We start from the raw sequence: 23372 nt of genomic DNA on the forward strand, positions 1-23372 counted from the left end.
TATAAAATGGAAGAATTTTATCTCATGACTCTGCTAAAGAAACACAGGAGACTCCATCAAACTAGCCCGAACTATGTATAAAAACAATGTCTAATACTTGCTATAGCATAACTACAACTCTACCAACTCACCTAATCAGGCTAGACATTACTTCCAGTTTAATTTGCCATTGTAGAGATCTGAACACAGCTGACAAGTCACAACTCATGTCTTCAGTGTTACATAAAGCCACCTTCCCTTGATGTATTACAAAGAGGCAATTCCCAGCTCAAAAAATCATTGATCAAGTGAATCCAGTGTTTTCTGAATCAGTGCATGATGAATGCGTACCAGGCAATGGCAATGACCAGAAAATAAGTTTCATAGGCTGCAGAGTTTCTTGTTAAACTATTATTTTCTTGTTTCTTCTCTTTTTAGAGTCTTTGTAAGAATCCTGTCATGAAACTAAAAGAGGTTTCTGTCCAACCTCTGTTGCTAAATTTGGCCAGCAAGAACTCCACTGAAGATTACATTATTGTGATTTCTTTCACCAGCAGTTCAGGCTCGTACATACCTCTCTCAGAGCCGTAAGACGACTCACAACTACCAAATTAATGCAGAAATGAATCACACTGGATGGCAGACATACAAGACGAATAGGGCAACAAAGGAAGACCAGGGAAAAAAAACCCCACTCTTTCAAAGAACCTTTACCTGTAAAGGTATATAACTTTCCTCACATTTGTCAAGAAAAGGCCAAAAGTTCTGGCGGGCAGGTGATCTTATCTCTAGCTGCTCGGGATACTTCAGCAGATTGCTAACTTGATACTCCAGTTAACTATGTCAGGAGAAAGGAATCAAAGACTACATGGGCACATGAGATAAACCACCATCTGACTCAGAATTTTTAAAAGGGATAAGGACTAAAGCTAGTGTGAATTACATTAAGTTACCACTCAATGCCTGGGGTAAGAAAAGGACAGGGTGACAAACTGTTACGCAGGTTTGAGGGCAGAAATTCATACCTTGAAAGTGTCAGTGCTGGTACTTTATGGATCCACTTTTCACTCCACCCTGCCAAAAATAAATACGTTATAATCAGGATATAGAAACCAATGATGGCAAACTATTAATTCCACTGTGACAGGAAAGACATTCTGTTAAGTCAGTATTAGCTCATGAAAGGGAACCAGTCTTATTTCTTAATAAGGTGTCAACAGACTGGACTAAAATAGAATTTTTCCATATAGGTATACTTGAGGTCAGTTTGTGACAATATCAGAGCAGGACCACTCTGTACCAGAGCTGAGGAAGCTGATAACATCTTATGAAAGAGGGGATTGGTCTCCTTGGCTTGTTAATACTATCCAGTTTGCCACAAAAAACTTGTCATCAGGAGATTATTTTCGTTCTGACACTCCTGCTATCCACTTACCCACAGTGACTTCAAAAATAAACTTGACATAGCTTTCTGCTTTTCTAAAATCTTATTTGTCTTCTCACACTATTACACTAAACAGTTAAGTTACTCTCATTTAGATGTCTGTCAATCCCTTACTTCAACAATCCATGTTTCTACATCACCACCAATATCCAATGACACTATGAGGCTACACAAAACACAGCTGTCCCTGTAATCCTTCCCAAGATGCTCTGAGCAAATAATCCTTTACCTCAAGCTCTCAATTGTTTTTCTCTTGCTCCAGATGAAGTTTAAGTATCTCCAAGCTCTACAGACATATATAACTCTTTCCTTTCTATCCACACAGTCCAAATCAGTTGTTGTGTCCCTCTCCTTATTCCATCGTTTCCATGAACATGCATTTTTATAGTAACATTCAGACATCTCTCTCACAAGAAATTCCATTATGCTTCTGCAATGCTCCCTAGACCGAGATCATCTACACTCTTGATGCTATTTCATGTTCTCCTCAAACAGTAAATCATCACATCAAAATCTAATCCAAACCCAAAATCCACCTTCACAAACTACACGGTGAAACACAATCGCTGTTGCTTGCCTTTCCTCACAGACTCCCACCCTACTATTTGTCCCCTTTCCTCGTCATACTCTATATATTAGAATAAATACATCTGTACCTGCGAGATGACTACATACATAAGGCTCAACAACAGTTAAATGAAGCCCTAGAGCAACACCAGCCTCCACAATAAGTATGTTTCCCCCTCCTCTTAAAAAAAAAAAAGAAAAAAAAAAAAATTGCTTGTAGCAGTACAACACCACATGCTGCTAATTTGTAATACAGTTTTCACCTGATACTTTTATTACATAGGATTGGGGAGGAAGGGAAGAGTAATACACCATAAAAGATCAACATAACACACAGAATAATGATATGCAGAAAAGGGTACAGAAGGGCTAAAATACAGTAGAGGTGGTCTCCTCTTTTCTGGATCTGCTGCTACTAAAAGTTTAGTGAATGTTCTTCCCTCTCCCTGGCTGGTACAGTGAAGATACGCCTACCTTGTCCCAGTCTATTTTCACTTCAGAGAGCACAGATGGAGGAGAGACCAGAGGAGGAAAGGAAACACTTTCCTTAGGAAAACTTATTTTCAGAGTGACTTTTTAAAAGTATGTCTAGCATGACAACAAATGCTAGACATAGATGTCAATGATGACATGAATAAGGAAATTTTTGAGGAGGAACATGAAGGCAAAAAAGGTACTCATTCCAGAGACCTGGTTAAACATAAAGCCAGACTTTGTTCAACGAAGCAAAGGAAGCCTTCTATGACTCAGTCAACTGCCTTCCCGAAATAACCTTTTCAGCTCAAAACAAAAGGCTTAATCCTACAAGAGCCCCACTTTTTTGAACATACTTTCTCCTCCTCCTCAAACTAGAGAGGATGCTGTACTGGGTCCAACTCCGATTTCAGTTTTCTTGCAAATAAAACTTAACCTGATTTTCTTCCAAAGTCACGTTGGTATCTCTCATCTAAGTCACGTAATCCACAGCTTCAACCATGGCACTTCTGAAGGTGAATATTTTGGCTTACCAAGAATAACCTACTGGGACACAAATTCTACCTGCCTTCTTTATATTCTGCGAGGTTTACGAGAACAAGTCTGTCTGTACTTGACATTTGCTGGGAAACACTGCATGGCATAATTACTATTGTAAAACATTTTATATTCCCATAAATTCACAGAGTACAACCCCAAAGTGCTTACAAACTAAGAGAAGATATAGGGACAACTAAGCAGGAAAGGTGATTTGTAGGGAAAACGCAGATTTAATGTAAAAAGTTGCAACGGTGGGTGAAGACAGAGAGACTATTCAGTCTTAGGAAAATGTGTCACAAGCAAGTCCTGAATAATAAGAAAAAGAAGAACAGAAACACAATTCTGTAGAATGCAACATGCTGTAAAAGAATACAAACATGCCGATTCATTAAAACCTAAAGCCATTGGTGACATTCTAGGCAGCACAGTTCCTAAATACTTAGATATATTTCTTCATCATGGCAAAAAGCACTTGCACTGAACTGCAATAAACACCATGTTACTATGCATATGGCTGGGCAATCAAAATCTTCCGGTTTGTATTAGTAATATTCTGAACTTGGCCAATCGAATAAGGAGGACTGGATGATCTGGAACATCTTTGACTGTCATCTGCTGTTCAGAAAGCAGGAAAACATTCTGTAAGTCATTCCATATCCATCACCCTTGAGACCAAAAGCTCTAATCATATTTGGAAAAAAGATTCCAAAATGAAAATTTTAGGAGAAATGAAAAATGAAAATTTTAGGTTATTGTAATTCACCTCTATAGAACACACAAGCCATTAGAAGAGCACAGAATAACAACGGTCTCGCTAATATAGCTGAATGTAACACATTACTGTAAACACATCTCATCAATTTTTTCATCAATTATTTTATGCACCTTTAATTACCTTATTTTAAATCAAACAGATACTTTCCAAGAGGAGGCATGATCCACGTTCCTCACAGGTATCAATCAAGAGAAAAATAATAGTATTTATGACCCAATGCACATCCAAAAGACTAGATTAGTTGATGAGGATATGTCAGTAAATTCTTCACAACTCTGGGTATTGCCAGTAAAACATCTTTTTTAAACGTTTCTCTGTGGTTGACTGGCAGATTAGATCATCAGTTGAATTCTTACACAGTAAAGCTGATCCAGTCATTTTTAATTTCAAATTGCATTGTGCTCCTTCATGACTAGCTGAATGCTACAAAAATCTATGACATAGTGACCTCATAGATCTTGGAAAACAGAACAGAAGAAATGCTCTTGGAAGCACACAACTGTTGGTAAAAGATTTTTTTTCCTCCCTTGACTGTTCAGGGAGGTGTAACTATGTGCAAAAATCCACACTTGCAACTTCCGTAAAGACGTGCACTGAAACTACCCTTCCATGAAATGATTTTCTCCTTAAAAATTACAGTCACGGATTTAAAAAAAAAAAAAAAACATCAACTACAAAAAACTTAAAGGAAAACTCTGAAGTTGACCAAAGCAGGCTGCTTTTCTTCAATGCAATATACAACCACAATTGCCTCCCCGACTCATAAAGTGTGATGCCCTTTCCCGCCAAGCTGAAGACACTAGGAAACTTTTTTGACTGTAAAAAGGATTTTCATAACTACTTCATCCTCTATATAAATTTGTAAAAGGAAAAGAAAATCCCAAGCTATTTCAGACTTGAGTGAACTCCAGAATTCAGTTGTTTACTTTATTACTTATACACAGAGCGAGATCAGCTATAGAAAAAACAAAAATCCACTAATGACAAGTAACAGTCACTTCTACCAAGGACCTATTTTGATTTGACAACAACTAATATTTGATACTAGAGAGCTGCTGCTCATTACACACTGATCATAGTAATTTCACTCCAATCTTGTTCACCAGGACCTCTCATTACATGCGCTGTATAGGTCTAAACCATATTGGAGGCTACTCGGCACTATCAAAGCAGCACGAAAAAAAGTTGTATCTCTGAACAAAATGGAACACCAAACAAACATCAATGAAGTCACCAGCACAGTAGTCCTACGATGTATCTCCACTTTACAGAGGAGGAACAGAGAGCAGAAGATGACTAAGTGACTTGCTCATAGTCACATGAAGTCCATACTCATGGTAGAAATGGTACATACATTTTCTGATTCTCAGTTTGGCACTTTAGTAAGAAGATACTCTGCCTCTCCAGTAGGCGGTAAAACAAAACAACTGTTGATTACAGTAAACTAGGGGAAACAATAAGAATCACTAAAGAAGTAACCTGCACACCACAGTGAATGTCTTTACCTTCTAAAATAACAAAAATAACCAGCGCTGCCACCACCACATGGGGAGATCTGTATCAATCAAGAATACTCTATCAGTTTTTCCACTATACCTGCTGCACTGATCTTCTCGCCAAGAAAACAACCGTGTCAGTACTGAACTGGAAAGATGAATGATGGCACTAGGGTCAAAGACATCATTCCACCAACCTCTGCTATTTCTCAGAGATCTGCCATGCTGAAACAGCCCTAATGAGCTGGCCAAACCCCATTTAATTTATGGGAGCTGGAAGGACTACAGCACAGCGGCAGCAGAATTTTGCAGTAAAACATCGTTCCGCTCTCTGCGGAGCAGTCCTCCTCATCCACTGCCCACTTGCAGCCTCGCTCCTAACCAAGAGCAATAAAGCTCTTTTTACTCAGAAGCGAGGGCCTTTAATACTAAAGTATGTATGAACATGCATATACATATTTAAGCACTTCTATATCCCTACCGCAAAGATCCTTTTTTTTCCCCCCATACTTTAGAAAACTGTCATGACTTGCTCTTCAGCAGTTTAATTCAGCTACAACGTATTCAACACGAGATTGCGCGGATGGAGTAGAAGCAGGTTGCGCGCTCATTCATTTGCGTGCAAGCATATAAACAAGACTCCATTAGTCCATGGCAGAAGATGAACAATGAGGGAAACGAGGACTGGGGCCGTAGAGGCAAGTTAAACGTAAATGGGCCACTTTTTTGCGAGTGTGCCGAACTGAGTAGCTTTGCTGACCGGTGTCCAGGTTCTGGAACCCTGAATTATACCAAGCTTGACCAGGGATCCTGTGGAAGTTGCACCAGTAACTAGAACTGAGCTTTCAGATACGAGTTTGCTTCTAGGTAAAACAAAGGCAAAAGCATAGGAAAACTATTTTTTCCTTATTAATCAGCATTAACACTTTTCCTGATGAGTTCTTACAAGCTCTAATTCCACCTTCAGAGCTGGTAAGACTGGCTTCAAAAGACAAACATTCTCAACTGATCTTAAGACCTGTATTTACATTAGAAGCTTCCAATTTGACCAATCTCACTAAAAATCTTAGTTATAATACTTATTCAACAGTAGAACTTGCAGACACCTGCCACACTTTTATTCTTTGCTAGTGTGAGAAAAAATACACCAAGTGACTGGCATTGGCTTTACAAAACATGCAAGTTTAGGGGAAGTATCCTAATCCTTGTAATTGTTAATAGTCAGTGTTACCTATGGTTGACATTGTAGAAGATAAAGATTCAAAGAAAAAAAAATTTCTTTGGGATTTTTAACAAGCCCCAAGGTTTTCAGATGGCTTCAAGAGAACAGATTAAACAAAGAAAAATATTAATTGTCTTGCCTATTCTATATCATTTACCAACAGCTTTCCAGCAGTAGGACAATCATGCTATTACCATAAACAGGTCTCAGTTCTTTCTACATTTATACAATAAGAACACCTTAAAAACACACACAAAAAATGTGTCAGGGCAGCTTTCCACTTTCTTTTCTTACCACACTTGTCCCCTCAAGTTGGATTGTCATCAACTTTTATTAACAGTTTCATTTCAATCATTCAATCCAATTCTGACCGCCACAGATGCTTTGTCCAGTGCTCAGTAAAGAAAATAAGAGCTTTATTTTAGCAGGCCCTGTAAAAACCACCCCCACCACCCTAACAGAGCATCAGCAACATTTGTAATTTTCAGGGAAAGTTAACCAATGCAACAGACAAAATAATTTCCTCAAGAGGTTTAGCAGCTCTCTCTGTTCAGTATACAGGGCCCTTAATTACACAAATGCCGTTAGCATTAACAGAAATGTGGTAGCTGCAGCACCGGTTGAATTAACATAACACGGTCTTCAATGTCTGCACACAAAAACTGCTCAGAAAAAGTTATGCAACACCTCAACTTCCTCTTTTCCTTATTATGCTAAAGCATGGTAACAGAAGGAAAGGGGGTGGAGGTGCAGAACAGGCATTTCACAATCTGAAGAAGGGCAAAGCTACCTTTTAGAAAGCGCACAAACTCCTAAAATTTGCCTAGCTTGATGATACAACTCCAGTGTTAACTCTTACTTAACACTTGATTAAATATATCCAGAGAAAAGGCTGCATTACAGTCTATTAATGGTGGAATCAATAACATGTCTAAATTGTAAAGTAAGAACGTTTGAAAAATCTGATTAATTTTATTTGTTTTTTCAAAAATTACAGGAACAACACTTAACTGAGAAAAAGTCCACTCCAGGCCAAGCTGTGTTCCAAAATTCTCATCAAGATTTTAGTGTTTTCGGGCACGCTGACTCAATAAAGCTAACAGTGTAGGTTTAATCCTGCAAACATCATTCTACTTCACATAAAAAAAAAAAAAAAAACCACAGAAAAAATCACATGGCACCCAAGCTGATATATTCCATACCACTAGGAAAAGCGAGATATTGAGAGCAGACATTTATCTTATCTCTTATAACTTCATCTAAAGCAACTACATCATATAATGCATCTCTGTTATTATATTAATGATTGATAAAAAACAATACAACTCCTGGGACTAACTCAAAAATGGAATAAGAAAGAGGGAGTCTCAAAGCAGTCATGGCATGCCATCTTCACTGGTAAAATGTTTTCAAGGACTTGGATTTAATCACATGTCATTTTCTTTTCCTCTGATCATTTAAAGTCATAGGTTGAGTTATTTATGAATAAGAGTTAATTGCACTGAAATACAATATTACCCTGTATTTATCAAACACCTTCATCACAACTTAACAACCTTCCAGTACCTGGTTAACATCTACCAAAAGTCAATACCGAATTTAAGATAAGAATTAACCATTTCTGCAATACCATTGCAACTGACTTCCAAAACCTTGTTAAATATGGTCAGCTCCTTTTATCTTGTGATCTGTGAAAAATCTGTGCAACTCACTCTCTTCACTCTCTTTTGTTATCATTACAACATGTGTTTACACAGCTTTTCCAAAAAAATTCCAGAGGGAAGAAAGCTCACTCACAAAATATTTGCCTTGAATAAATAATTTTGACTAATTAGTTTTAATTAAATTTGTCATTATTGGAGTACAATCACATCAAAGTCCCAATATCTGAGCTTTTTACAAATTTTCTTAGTTGTCAAAGGATCTACATGATAAACAACCTACAAGCATAAGGCTGTATTCACACTCTTTGCAAGGTGTAAAATGTACTCAGCTCAAGGGTACGCTCATATAAGTATATTGCACATCTGTAAAGTGTTAATCTTAACTCTGCAAGGCCATATGACGGAAGTAACTATTATAGGGCATGGTCGCTCTTCAGCATAAAGCTTTTTCTAAGTCCCCAGTTTCCTTAAAGCAACTCATTTATTTGTCACCTGCCAGGACAATCCGTAGAGAGAGGATTTTGCAAATAGCCCTGTATCTTGTGCATAGTGATAACACACCAGAAAAGATGATTTTTTTTCATCAAGTTATGTGATTTTTCTCATCAAGTTATTAGGTTAAGTTTACATCCAGACTTAAACGGCCAGGACAAGTCTGCCACCTGTCCTAAACTTAATTAGTTGGGAATGTCTGCAGGACAAGAACAGATACTTTAGAGGTTTTGGAGTGGCCACAAGCAAACATCCAAATAAACACAAACACAACTTCAGTGATGCCAAGAATGAAGTACTAAGCACAGCTCTCTGTGAAACACCCTGAATCTTATTAATGGAGTGCTTTTACTTCCCAAACAACTGACATTAGCCAAGCATCTATACAACTAGAGAATCCACGGGGCTAAAGTCTGTAACTGACTTAAGAAAATGAAGAACATCAGCTTCCTCACTAAAAAAATGGAAGCATTTTTATGTGTTTAAGGGAAGAAAGAAAAAAAAAAAGATCAAGGCTCAAATACTGTAAGACTTTTCCTCAGCTTTGTTCTTCTTGTTTATTACAGCAGCACAACCTCCAAGATTTTCATATTGTTATACCTCCCCTCACCCCCCCCATGTAAGAACAGTGAAGCAGATGAAAAACTAGAAAAAACATTTTCATTTAAAGAGACAAACACATCAGTGTTCAAATACATTTTCCCATTTCAAAGCTAAACCAAAAAAGCCTTAAAATATTAACTAGAATTTTATCGGTATAGTTACATAGTAACCACTGACACAGATGCAAGTCATTGAATATTATAAAGAGAATTCTGTTATCAATCTGCTTACGTTGCCACTGGCATATACAACAAATTTGTCTCATTAGCAGGGGCTACTTAGTTCATTGTAGTAAACAAAGCTGCAGATACGACAGCCTCACATACTTTTCATTCATTCACATATTTTTTCGGTACTTAGACTTCTAGCATGCGCCACAGAAGAGCTGAATGTTAAGCATTCCTGGAGCGTCACAATATGTAATACAATAAAACAGATTACAACCATACCTTTCTTTCACAGCAGTGGTGCCAAGCACAGGTACACTGTAGCAATCAATTTGTTCTGCAGACAGTAAGGCTTTCCTAGAATACTAATGCAAAATCCCTTTTTCTTTCTCCTTTGACTTGACTCCCCAATGCCCGGGTCCCGACCAATGCAAGGAGGAGGGCGGAATTGTCTTCTGCTGAGATAACCACAACTACTAATCAAGTATACGTGTACAAGGGCACAGGATTAAGCCTCCACCAAGCTTGACTCGGGCACTGAGAGCAGCTAAACACATGCACAGCAAGGTCAGAATTAAACATACACACACACGCACGCGCATCTACTTGAGCGAACTAATTCATCACACTTTAGCATTGACGGCTTTTTACCTCAGGGGAGTAAAATTACATCCTGGTAAACTGACGAGATTTAGACACAACAGCATCCAACAGCAAATCTGATTTCACAGAAATGGGAACTGTGGTCTTAGGTGAACACTCCTCTCTATACTTAGCAGGCTGTTTCTGAGAAACTCTGTATGTGTGTGCGCGCCTATGTGGTTGTGCATGTGTATTTGGGTGTGCATGCATGCATGTGAGAGAGAGAGAGACTGAGACCTGTGCAGAGGCTAAAATGGAAAGACATCATTACAGTTCAAAAACAGGTATAACTTGATTCAGGAGAATTTTCTTTTTAACTGTATTCATCCTTACCTTTACACATTATCGATCTATCAAGTCTAATTACTCCAGAAGAAAGCATTTTACTATTGTCTGACATCGTAAATGCCAAACAAGCTGTTCGTTTACCTTGAAGTTTTTTAGCATAGAAATGCAACATGAAGATGCTCTCAAAATATTGCCACTTGTATTCACAACATATTTTCTAAAACCCACTTAACAAGTTTTTATTGGCTGGCATAGCTAGATACTGTATTAGTTCTTAAAACAGGTAAAGCTTTATCTTAACTATACCACCCTTGAGCTAGTACAAGAGCTTTCCTTTAACATTCAATTTATTTTAAACTTTTCTCTTTGGTTCTTTTTATTTAAATACTTTTCCCGCATCTTAGTCATACATATATATGTAGATACATGAGTTTCCACAAAGCTTCACACATGTGCCATTTAAGCAGGAATGAAAAGTAAAATAGTGAAATCTAAAAGCAGGGATTTTTTTCCTTTAGTTTTGCAGTTACATATCCTTCCTGCTATTTTGTTTACAGTACATGCAAATACATGTTTTACCAAATACTTCGAGATGAGCCCTATACATTATTATTGACAGGGTTTTAATAACACTGCTTTTGTATGTGATCTGTATTTAGAAGAAAACACTGCCAAAATATGCCTAAAAATAAGCCTGAAAATAGCATTTGGTACTTTACCACGAATAAATTAGCAAAATATTTTTGAAATATCAGTGGCTTCCCTGAGACACCATAAAAAAGCCGCATAATCAATACTGATGAGTTTGTCCTTGACATACTGACCGTGTCATCAGGCTACTGTCATGTGATATCATGTCATTTCCCCACCTGGCTCATGACCTTGTCCTTTAAATGACCCAGAGCTTCCCTCAAGTAGCAGGAGGCCCCTCCCCGCTGTCTCAGCAAGGTCGAATGGGTCAGCGTGTCCTCATCTATAATCCACCACCATTTGTCAGCAGGGAGGCTGGAGGAGGCAGGCTTGCTACAAGGGGAGAATGCCCAATTAGGCAGCTGTCACACAAAGCATAGGCTGCAAAATTATCCCCTGTCAAAAGAAAGAGCAGCTGCGGGTGCCAATTACAGCAACCTTTCAACCCTTTAGGTACTGGAAACTACACAGAAGTAAATGAAGTACAATTAGTGATAACAAATCGATGAATTAGGACAGTAAATTAGAAATTACTAGCAGGTGAGCTTAGGTCTCCCATAATATTAAGGGCACAGTACACCCCAGGCAAGGGCACGAATGTACAGATTTCACATAGCATAGCAGTGTCCTCCTATCCATTTTTCTTGTATGGACCCTGTTTTCCTCCATCGTTTTCTCCTTGCAAGCCTTGTACCAGACAGCTAGTGCAGGGAAAGGAAAAAAAAACAACCCAAAGAAGAAAGAAGTTGTACTGCCTGCTCTTCCCCCTTTATCCTGGCAAATGCAGTTTCCTCCCTTCTCACAAGGAGGGTCTAAGAGCCAGCACAATCTATCTGTAGAGAGGATACTTCATTTCAGCCTGACATTTGACATTCTCTGCTCACATTCTATCTGAAGAAGATTTACCCAGGAAAAAAAACCAAAAGCCAGACCAACTCAAACGATAAACTCTCAGTACATTTTATGTCATTTACCTTTGAAACACTTCACATTGAGCTTTAAGCGTGAGACTTCTGACTACAGAGGGAAGACACATTTCTCCATGTTCCATTTCCCTTTGATGAATCATGCAGTAACATTCTTTGAGCATGTATACAGTCATGTATTCCACATCCGCTAGCAAGCAACATTTCTCATATCCTCCTCATTTATTCATTCACCTTGGCAAAAAACTTCCAAATAATCTCCCCCCCCCCCCCTTTTTTTAATAGTCAACTCAAAAAGTTATGGTGTGGTAATATCAAAAGCGAGGCTCTACAGAATACAGTAAATTCAGCTTCTCCTCTTCAACGGCTGTCAATGAGACAGGTGTTGGAGTAACACCCTTCCAGCAGGTGGAGTCAAGTTACACACAGATCACCATCGGCCAGCACACTGACTCATCGGGCTTTGTGCTCACAAGACAACCACAAAAGTGTGGTCAGCTTGTTAGCGCAAGGAATTAAAAAAAAAACTCTAGAGAACAGAATAAGAAAAAATAGGGGAATAAGATTAAAAGGGTGGAAACCTTACACACCACTCCTCAAACCAAGGTTAAGATAGCTGAACCAATACTTCTGTATTTACTTGCTTTGAATCAAAGACACAAATCTCAGGAACAAAATTCAAATTCCAAGATGTTTTCTACAGCTAGTTTTTCCAGACAGCTCACAATAATTTAAAACTAACTGAAGGTGCCGTTGGTACTGTCATTTCTCTCCTCCTTTCAATCTCCATTCCTTTTTCTCAAATCCACCTTCTTTATATACATATTCCTCACAATCGTTTGGAGTAGTGAGGACAGTAACTCCAAGCTCCTTCTGGCAATGGTTCTGAACACAGTTATCTGTGTACTGACACTACGTCGTATGTGAATCACGCACAAGAGTATATTTACAATCATATAATCACCAAAATACAAAATATTGTAGAAATTAATTCATTGATCTCTAAGAAGCAATCTCCTATGGCTATTCTCTTGTTCTCAAGCCAAGCTGGAATATTTCACTGTAAAAGAAAATAAAGTTCTGGCTTTCTTAACTCAGGCAAGAGAGAGCATAATAAAGTCTTAACTACAAATACGTGTAAAAATGTTCATGTAATAGCAGTTGCAATATCGCTCATGAAGTTTGGCATTTCCTTTTGAGAAGCATATGCAAACTGTAGAACACTGAAAGAGTTAATGTGTTTAGAATTCAGTTTCCATCATACTTGGGTGACTATCTCTTTAAATAATTTAAATCCTCTCCATCAACTACAAAGCTGTTTTGAAGCCATTTAGCTTTGTTCTTTACATGTGTTCTAATTAAGAAATGACCTTGTCATCACACACACCAGAAATCCTGGATTATTTCCTGCAGCAAAAATCCACGAAGCCAAAAAAAAAAAAAAAAAAGAAAAAGAAAAAAAATACACACTTCTTCCTTTAGTGAGGAACTAAGGAAGTTGTTGGTTGGCTGAATGCTGAAGCAGTTTCACCGCATAATTTTTTTTTTGTTGTTGAATGTCACAGGGCGGGTTAGTGTGACCTTGAGCTGCATCAGCAGCACAGCAAGGGTCGAGATGCCTGCAGGCGCCCTTGTACTGGATTTGCAAGACAAAAACCTTCAAACTGGCTGAAGGACATCTTAAATCTCTTCAAAGGTTTTCCGAACTAATCTGGGCTGCTCTTAGCCGGATCTGTGCCAGTGTGAGAGGCAAAATTAAAAACAAGGTCTTTGACAGGATGTTGTCTCCTCTTAACCCTTCTCATGCAGAAGGCAGCATATCACAGGCCACTTTAATAAGCAAAAGGCATGTATACAGTTCAACCAGCAGCATTCTTTCATAACAAAATTATGTAAGCAGCCATTTACTAAGAATGGTACTGTTATTAATACTGAACATTCAGCAGGCTCTCTACACAGCAATCTCCAGCCCTCTCCTCCCCCCAACTTAAACTGTCATTTTCAGACTGGTTTTACATTTTGTAACAGAGCACTGCAGCAACACACTCAGGCTCTGCAGGCTCACTCCTAAGAATTCAGATGGCAGAGACTACTCTGCACCTCATAGTTTTAGGCCCTCAATAAACATACGAGGTGGAGATTTTTTTGTCCGAGTGGCCGTGGTAGCACCTACCACAGCATGTTTTGAGTTGACACACAGCAGGTTAGAGGAGAGGAAAGAACATATCTGATGCTTGCCAAAGCAATCCTTGTCATGCATTTCATATGAAGATAAGAAATTAAGAATTATCCACTCCTCACGTTAACCTGCTTATTTCCTTCTCAGTCACCCTGAGCTGAGAAGAAAGTAGAGGAGACGGTAATTACATGGAATGGGCCTACCAAGAGTTTGAGAGCATGAGTGCGTGTACTGGGAAAGCAAAAAAAAAAGAAAAAAGAAAAAAGAAAGAAAAAAAAAACCCAGCTAGCCTGTGTGCTGTTGACAAGTGACAAAGTGGCTTTCTAAACACTTGAGCAAATGGACAGAGATAACCACTAAGAAAGGCCCTGTGAACACATGGTCACTCTATGAAACCACAGACTTGTCCAATGGATTTGGCAGTGCCATTCAAAAGCAACTATCAACACATTTACAAAACTGATACCATTTCTTCAGAACCATGGTTGCATGCAGAACCTCCAATTCACTTTTGAATTTCAGTAAGAGAGAATTTCCCAATTAAGAGTAGCTTCCTGTACTCTTATTTAGCAAACAGCCTGGATTTCCGTTTCTGAAAGCGGAGAAAAAACATCACCACTTTATCCTCCTCTTTGAGCTGTTATTACTGACCAGGTTAAACTATCAAACTTCTGCAGGGGGAAAAAAAAAACAAATAAAAATGGGTTAAAATAGTTTCAGCTTAGTTAAGAGAAATCAGCATCATACTTCAGAATCATCTTTTATTATTTCTAGGATAGATACCAGACAGATCCTTGAGGAAGGAAAAGGAGCCATTCACACCAGCAGAGGGTGTTCTAATCCTTCTCTGGTTAGGCATTACGGGTTTAATTTAGTCTGCTTTCATACAGTGATTTTTAAAGTACTATATTCTATTAAGCAAGAACAAAACATATTTAAGTCTGCTGAAGAAAGATAGAGCTTTGGCAGTTATATCACTACTGTTAGAGCACCATCCTCCGTCTACCACTGAAATAGATTCACTTTGTCATTTGTGAGAACTGCAGCTCTTCTCACAAAATATCCTGCTGCTAAAAGACTTTAAGAATTTGAAGCGTTAGTTTTCAAGTAACATCAGCAATGGTTCCTTTATATCAGCAGAGAAGGAACTCATACAATACAAAGGCTTCTCCACAGATCTACCAAGGTTTCTAAGGCGCTTGTTATGCTTGGACGAAGGGCCACTGTGTTCCAGCAGTGCCTGGATGTCAGAGTAACCTCTGCGATTACTCAGAGCGCTTCAAGGCTTGCTTCACACTAAGGCGCTGGCCATAAGCATCTGCTTTGCAGTCACGTGTGAAGGGAAGGCTAAAGGTGACATAACTCGACGTATGTGTTCTCCTCCATTTTGGGGCCACCGGCAAACGGAGATCGATCGGATCCATGCGGTCCATTGATCCTCCTGCACAAACGTGCTCTTTTTGTGTCCTTTGAATAACAGGACACCATAGAGGCAATGAAATATGGTTAAAAAAAAAGTTGGGTCATTTAACGTACTACACAGTTTCTGCAGTACTGGGACCTACATTGTGTTTCCTAGAAATCTTTCTAGTTCAGCCCAGAGTTATCAGCAAGAGGGATGAGGTACCAATTTAAGCAGTCAGCATGCTACATATCAATCTAATAGAAGGTACTAAGAAGCATCTTCAGGGTATACACAGCTGAAAACTGCGATGTCAGTGGTTTCTTAAGCTTTTCCAATATGTAACAAAAGAGGAAAGTACAGTATGGGGTCTCCAAACATAAGTGTTGTGAAAACCCCCAAAACAAAAACAACTTGTGTTGCAATGTTCCAGCTGAACAGGGTAATTTAAAGATGCAACGAAAGCTTTCAAGTAGGCATCAGTTGCTGCCAAGTATGGGACACATTGTGCAGCCTTGCCAAAAGCAGAAGCCAAAACCCAAAAATACAAGTTAGCAGCTTTATTCCGGGGATGCAACAGACCAGTGACAACTCTTGAAATTACAGTCTTAAGAACTTCACACAAAAGGCAGCTGGTGTGACCACAACTAATCTACCCATACTTCAAAAGCTAGAGCAGCAATCTGTTGCCCAGTCACCTAGAATTCAGCCATCATGACATCACAAGATCTACGAGGTCAGACAGTCTATCTTTTCTAATCATCTGATAAAAATGGTCTTTGTGGCTACAATTTCTCATGGCTGGCCACTAAACAGAGGCACATTATTCTCAAAAGTACGGCTATCCACTTAGCTCCCTATGCAGGCATGCACGCACAAACGCACACAATCCCTGTATTGGATGAGACTAGCATTTTACAAGAGATCCAAGTTCAGGTTGTCCAGTCTTAATTCTGCCACTTTCTAACTGCTGATTCTGACCGTACAGTCTTAGCATTTTTTAAACATAAAGCACCTGTTTTGTACGCAGTGTACCTCCACGCAGCAGAAAAGGATAAAGATGGTGGAGCATATTATAGTATGTTCTCTTCCCAGCTGGACCCCATTATTAAGAAAAATTGTATCTGCTAAAGCAAAGATGCTATTGATAAAAGCATTCCCTTGGGAGCAAATGCAGATACTCTCCTTCGGCATTAGTATTAACAATGAACACCTGAAAAACTGTCCTATGACCATGTCACAATGTTGCTGACCTGTATTCCTAGCAGTATCAAAAGCAGCTCTTGGTCTAGCACCAAGCACAGGAGTTCCCTACAGAGACAAGAGTTGTAAATTATGGTTCTCAGTATTATATGTTGCTACACTGTGTAAGATCTAGCTACAGCCTAAAACAGTTTGAGAAATTTTTAAATGCAAATTGGGTAAAAAGGAGCTACTTAAAATAAGTAATCTAATTAGATAGAAAAGTTGATAAATTGGTCTTTATAGTGCTAGTACTATAAAGTAGTACTAATAGGTGTGCTTTCATGAAAATGGAAAGATCACCGAACATGAACTAATACTGAAATAACAGATAAAGCACTGGCACAGATAAATCTTAGAACTGAAAATAGGTACAAAGAAGCAAAGATGGATGAGCCTCATCATTAGCGTGAATATTAGTTTTAAGCGTATTTAATATTGCCGGCATTCTTATACTAGTATATGACTTACTAGCACAACTAGTACCTTAAGTTAATAATATAACCATTATTCAAGAGTTACAGATAAGGTCAAGAATTACTGAACAATGTAGATCAAGAGAATCAAATACAGTGATCCTTTCAAAGTCCAGAGAAAGAAAAGCATAAGAAGTTATCAGTGTTTATGCTTTAAGGAAGGCAACAACCTTATTCTGCAAAGACCTTGGTTAAGGTCTGGCAACTTCCCTTCCAAATCATTTTCCGTAACTTCTCCCTTTCATCTGCCCCTAGCTAGTAAAACCAGACATTTAATTTAGGTCTCCCAATAACTCTCAAATAGTTGCAGCAACGATCTTCGGCAGGTGTTTTGCCAAAAGCAGTAACTTACAGATCTGGGGATAGGTCTCCATAATACTTTTAGGCATAGATATCTCAAACACATGAGGCTGACTACTTGCACAGACAGTAACTACTCATTTGGCGGGTTTTGTTGTCTGCTTGAGGCATCTCAGATACCCATTTACGAATATCGTCATCACTTTACATTACATGCACTCATGAATGTGGTTTGTACTAGTATTTAACCTGTGTACTGATCAGAAAGCACATCAGAACTCACAGAGTAGTAAGTACTGTATCCGTGTCTAAAAGTATGTTTTGTTAAATCAGGGCCCTGAACCTTAATGCAAGTTTTCCCACGTTGCTGTGCCAGTTTATTTTATTCAGTACAAAACCACCAACAACCTTTGAGTTCTACTGCTCAAGGTCATTTTTAACATTCATAAGCACAGCTTTTTGGCTGTCTGCAGAGCAGAGATTTTTTTTTTTTTTAAGTGCATTTAAGAGTAAAGTGATGTCTGGAAGCATCTTTAAATGGTGAAAAACATCTTTTAAAATTGCCTTAATCAGTTGTCTCTTAATAATTCTACTTGGCTATCTTCATTAACTGCAGGTTCTAATTTAGCTCTCAGTCTTTGCAGCCACACATATCTAGAAGGTATAAAAATGATGTAAAATCAGTTTTATCTCCTGCAATCTCACAAATCTAAGTTACACCTCCCACCCTAGGTCTTTAAAGACATACAGTATAGAATCAGGTCCTTGAGTTCCTCTCCTTGTCCTGCCAAAAACAACTTTTTAAAAAATTTTCAGTTAAAAGTGGGACATGGGATAGCAGCTGCCTCCATCCAACAGCAATTTGCAATATAAATAATCCAAACATTTCTCTGTACTATGATTTTAGAAAGTTAAGAAAAATACCTGAGTAGTCTCTGATCCTTTTCCTTCACCACCCCAATGAACCTCCTTAGGCTTCTCTATCGCTTCTACCACTACTTTCTTCTTATAGTTAAGAATGTGAGATTGAGAAAAAGAAATATGCACTTAAACATTTGACTGGAATGTATTGCACATTTTTAATATTTTTCCAGTACCTGACTGCTAAATAAATATCATAAGCCTGGGGAAAAATTAGTGTTTTTTTTTAAACAGCATTCACAACCATGTTTTAGAAGGACAGACTAAAACACCTATGCTGAAGGAGCTTGACATGCTCCTATTATATGTATGTCCATAATGCAGAGACCCATCAGTCTCTCTATAATCACGGAAACATCAGATTGTCAATATTCACCTTCAAATATTTCTATTTAAATACTTTGCTATTGTCTTTGGAAATGTCAGACATCTTTCAAAATAAGCAGAAGCATAATGATTTCAGAAAAAAAAAGATAGTTATGGAAAATGGAAAAACTGGAAGCATCTGGCAGTCAATCATGTTTTATACATATATAATTTGTTTCCACGTGCATGTGTATCTATGTTACACATGCATACTTTTTACTGGTACTCCAGGTCATTGAAAAAAAAAAAGTAAGAAGCTGACAACCAGATAAGCCCAACAAAAGAATGAAATATATTTATACAGTTCCAGCAACACACACAGTACTACTGTTACCATGTATCCAACAGAACAGCTGAAGCCAACATTAGTCAGCAGGGACTTCTGGTTATCAAGTTTATTTGGGTACTCAGTTGCCAATCCCTTTTCCTTTTCCCAAACATGCTTCAGTTTATCTTCAATGATACCAATTCCCAGGTCATAAAGCAATTCAAACCTCTTCTGTTTTCCAGAGAACAGAATGCTAGAAATACAAGGGAACCGATGCATTCTCTTACTACACTATTATTATTTCACTTTACAAACTCTTAATTTAAGATTGCAGATTCTTTGCCTTACCCACACTCAATCAGGCATTCCCCATTTTACTGCATAGATCTCAACTTGCAACATGTTAGACCAACTTTTCCTCAGCCTTAAAAACTCCTATGTTTATAAATCTGTAATGTCTTAGTCAAATACAGACCTCCTGACTCCATTTCCTATGATATAACTCAGCAGTGGTATTCTTTCTCACATTAAGGTCAACAGAAACTTGAGCAGGAGCAGGTGAGATTTTTCCTGTTCTAGTCAAAGCTAGTACCATAAGCTCAGGTGTGGACCGAGTCATCAGAATCAATAATGTTTTTAAATAAAAATAAAATAAAAGGGAAGGGAGAAAAAAGTTCATAAGCAATTATCTTGAGCTATTCTCTCTTCCCTTCCTGAGAAACCCTAGATAGACCTCTTAAGAAACAAGACTCCTCAGTTCTCTTATAGCAAACATAATCCCAAGAAACTAACATAAAGCCTCAATAAAATGAATGCATAACAGTTCTTTAAAAAATTTTAACCTATAGCAGATTATGACAAACTACTGGCTTAAGAAAACACAGAGGATCCTAAACTTGTTCTTTTTCAGAAGACACACAAAGTGCGTACATAGTTGCATATCTCAAAACACAGCTCCAGCCTCTCAAAGTGTAAAACAATCAGTTCAAGTTTTGCTAATTCTTAGTATTTTGACAGCAATAAAGTCCTCTTCATGGCTGATTCATTTAAAGCATCGGAAACAGGAAGCTTTCACAAATTTTTTTAATGCACACAACGATTTCAAAATATTTACAAGAGCTTTGTCACTTTCCAATTACTTTCATTTATGGATGACTAACAACATTCAGTGCCAAACAAAGACATAAAATGTATTCTTCAAGAGGCATAAGGCTACATAAAAACACAGATTTGCTAAATGAAAATACTGCGAGGACAATTATTTTCTCAAACAAAAAAAGCAACTTAAGATTTTTCTGCTTTTTAATTTTGCATTAACAACCGCAAAATGGTTTGAGCTACTAGGTATATACACTGCCAAGTCCATAAAAATGGAAAAATTCTCTTCCACTATTTCATCTTCCCCACTGCACTACTGAGTTGCTATTGAGAAATCACAGATAAGCAGAAGTTACGATACTGGGAAAAAGCAAACTGAGTACTAATACTCAAAAAGATACAGGAGATGAAATGCATCAATTACTACTTGAAATGTAACCTATATTTTTTTAAAATAATTGTATAAATGAGTATCAAATATGATCCTACAGGTTGTTTGAGCTTTCAGGAGTTAATGAATCAGCCCTATTAAGGAAAGAAAAAAACAACATTGAACCATAAACCTTTCCTCACTGCAATTAAGCATTAGCCTTAAAAACAACAACCAAGCAAACCAAAAACCCTAATTTATTTGCTCACAAGAGCAAAATTAAGTATTATGATACGCCCTAAAAAGCCTGAAAGGACCAACAAATCTAACACCCACCCAAATATAACAGAATGCACCTATGCAGATGGCTCTACATTGCAGCTAAACTCTCTAGAATCCAGACACTACCCAAAGGAACTACGAGGCTCATGAAACAGCCTTGTCCTCTAAGCTCGCACGTTCACCATCTGAGCATGAAGAACTGGCAAGAAACATCCGTGAGAAGAACTTCATAGAAAATTTCCTTCCCTTAATCCTCATCCTTGGAGGTTTTCCACAGCAGGGGCAACTTGGCTCTGGAATATTCATGCTCACTACCACCTGACATCAAGGTTCATTTATCCGTATAAGTGTTTCCAAAGGATAATAAAGCAAAAGCCCTAAGACAGAGCACTTCAAAGCTAGACTAAAAAAAAAGAAGAAAACCAAAAAAACCCAAAAAAAAGTAATGCGGAAAAGCAGTAAGGATTACTCCTGCACTAAGCAAAGAGAGTAAACAGATAATCATGGAAAAGAAACTACCAAAATCTTCTAAAAAGTGTTTCCCACTTAAAAACAGAAAAAAATCCTGATCTCTAAACATGATAAATTTCAGCGCCCAAGGTAGCACCAACATTTCAGGGAAGCTGGGTCAGAAATTCATATAAAACCTCACATTGTATTTTGTAATCCAAACTGGAATGCCTAAACTGCAGCTTGCAGGCCAGATCCAATCCACCGTAACAATTCATCTGGCCTGCAGCCCGCTCCCTGCTGTCTTCTTCCCCAACAGCTAATTAGATACGGGAAGGGAGCAGGCGAGGGCTAGAGGAATTATTCTCACATCTTATTTCTCACTGTTGTCTTCCACAAGAGCCCTGCAGCCCCCTCTCTATCGAAAAATAGACATAAATTTCATGCCGTAGGAGTGGTGCTCACAGTGCTGCTACATGCGGCAAAGCTCACATACATCTAAAAGGCATGTATGTTAATGTGACCAGTCTTGTGTCAGGGTGACTCTATATTGCCCATACAGACAATATTTCTGCTCAATATATACGCAGTCCATCCTTATGCAGGTATCCATATGGCTATAGAGGTTTGTCATTTGGGGTCCAAATAAAGAAATTTTGCTCCCCAGACAGGTTGGGTTCTACTTCTCCAAATCAAGAGGTTTCATCTCAATCCAGGCAACAAAAGCCTTAAATTCAGGTTTGTTTTTTTTTTTAAAACTTTCAGAATAGGTACAGCTCATTGAGGAAGGCTCTCCAAGCTGACTAAATAACATTTAGCTGTAAGTTAAGAGTGACTGCTAGCTGCCATCACAGCTAGATCAGGGCATGCATATTAATGGTCTTGGACTGCTGCCAAATTATCCATATACATTTTTATTATAGCTATCTCCTAATGTGCAAGAAATTTATCTTTGATCCTTTCAAAATTAGGGGAAAAGGAGTTGATGCTGTAGAACTGGTTTTAGCATAGTTCAGATTATTTATACTGGGTCACTGTAAGCTCTTTTACTAGATTTTTCTCTTTGTCATCAGACACAAGTAACAGTAGTAAATTAATTTCCCTTAACAAACTCTCAACCAACTCTTCTGAAACATAAGGGCTAGAATTTCTTAATAGTAACAATCATGTAAGCTTCTAGTTATGGTTTTTCCATGTGTAGTCAGGAGGCTTCCGCATTAAAAATTCAGAAAAGAATTCCACCTATGGAACTACCCACTCTATTTTATCACATCTTACTACAAAACACGTTGATCAGTAAGTACAAGAAGTGGCAGAACCTGAGCAAAAGATATATATCCCCATGAACAAACGCACTAGTTTCAACAGAATATAAAAAGTGCAGAATTGAGCCCATAAATTCAAAAGCAAATTAGTGACAATTTAACAAGAAAAAATACCTAATATTTATCACAGGAAATATGGAGATCTCACTCTTTAGGTAGACAGGGAAATCAAGGAACGTAAGTAAGGAAGAGCTTTATTGCAAGGACAACGAAGGCTCTTTGATACGTACATTTAGAACGAAGCTATTGGATTGTTCTTGGTTATTTAAAAAAATAAAGTATAAACAATGCTGGCCCAGAATGTTTCTTTGAGGATGAGCTATCAGATCTCCTGCAAGGACATAATTAACTCCAAAAATTGGAATATTACAATAATGTGCAATAACTACAACCCAACCAATTATTCAAAAATTTACCAACCTACATGCAAACTGGATTTACTAGTCTTTCATAATGGTTTAGAATACACGGAAAATCCTTTAATCCACCCATCAAGAAAGCATCTTTGTTGTTGTTGTTGTTTGCTTTATTAGATTTATTTCCAGTTTTGCTTCAAATATAAGCAACTTTTAAAGTTATACTTTGTTACAATCACTTGCAGATGGCATACAGTATCATTCACCAACAGAGAAATACTAATTACGTGTTACAGGGATCATATGTGCCATCCTACCAACTGCCATAAGAAAAACTGCAAGAAAGGGCCAAAAATTCTGATTAGTGT

The 23372-nt window shown here is 38.0% G+C and overlaps 1 protein-coding gene across 20 annotated transcripts in view; it reads right to left on the bottom strand.

Annotated features, from left to right (window-relative positions):
* Positions 1-23372, bottom strand: part of NRIP1 (nuclear receptor interacting protein 1) — a 126975-nt gene that overhangs the window by 22692 nt on the left and 80911 nt on the right. For 10 of the 20 annotated variants that reach the window (XM_068910945.1, XM_068910975.1, XM_068910939.1 and 7 more), the window contains one exon: positions 1005-1053. The exons of 8 other annotated variants lie outside the window; for them this stretch is intronic. The gene's annotated coding sequence lies outside the window, so the exon portion shown is untranslated. Of the gene's footprint in view, positions 1-1004; positions 1054-7508; positions 7524-10074; positions 10096-23372 lie in introns of those variants that run through there. 2 more of the 20 variants (XM_068911069.1, XM_009667894.2) reach the window with 2 other exon arrangements.

Source organism: Struthio camelus, chromosome 1 (assembly GCF_040807025.1).
Source record: "Struthio camelus isolate bStrCam1 chromosome 1, bStrCam1.hap1, whole genome shotgun sequence".
In the NCBI taxonomy this organism is placed as follows: Eukaryota; Metazoa; Chordata; class Aves; order Struthioniformes; family Struthionidae; genus Struthio; species Struthio camelus.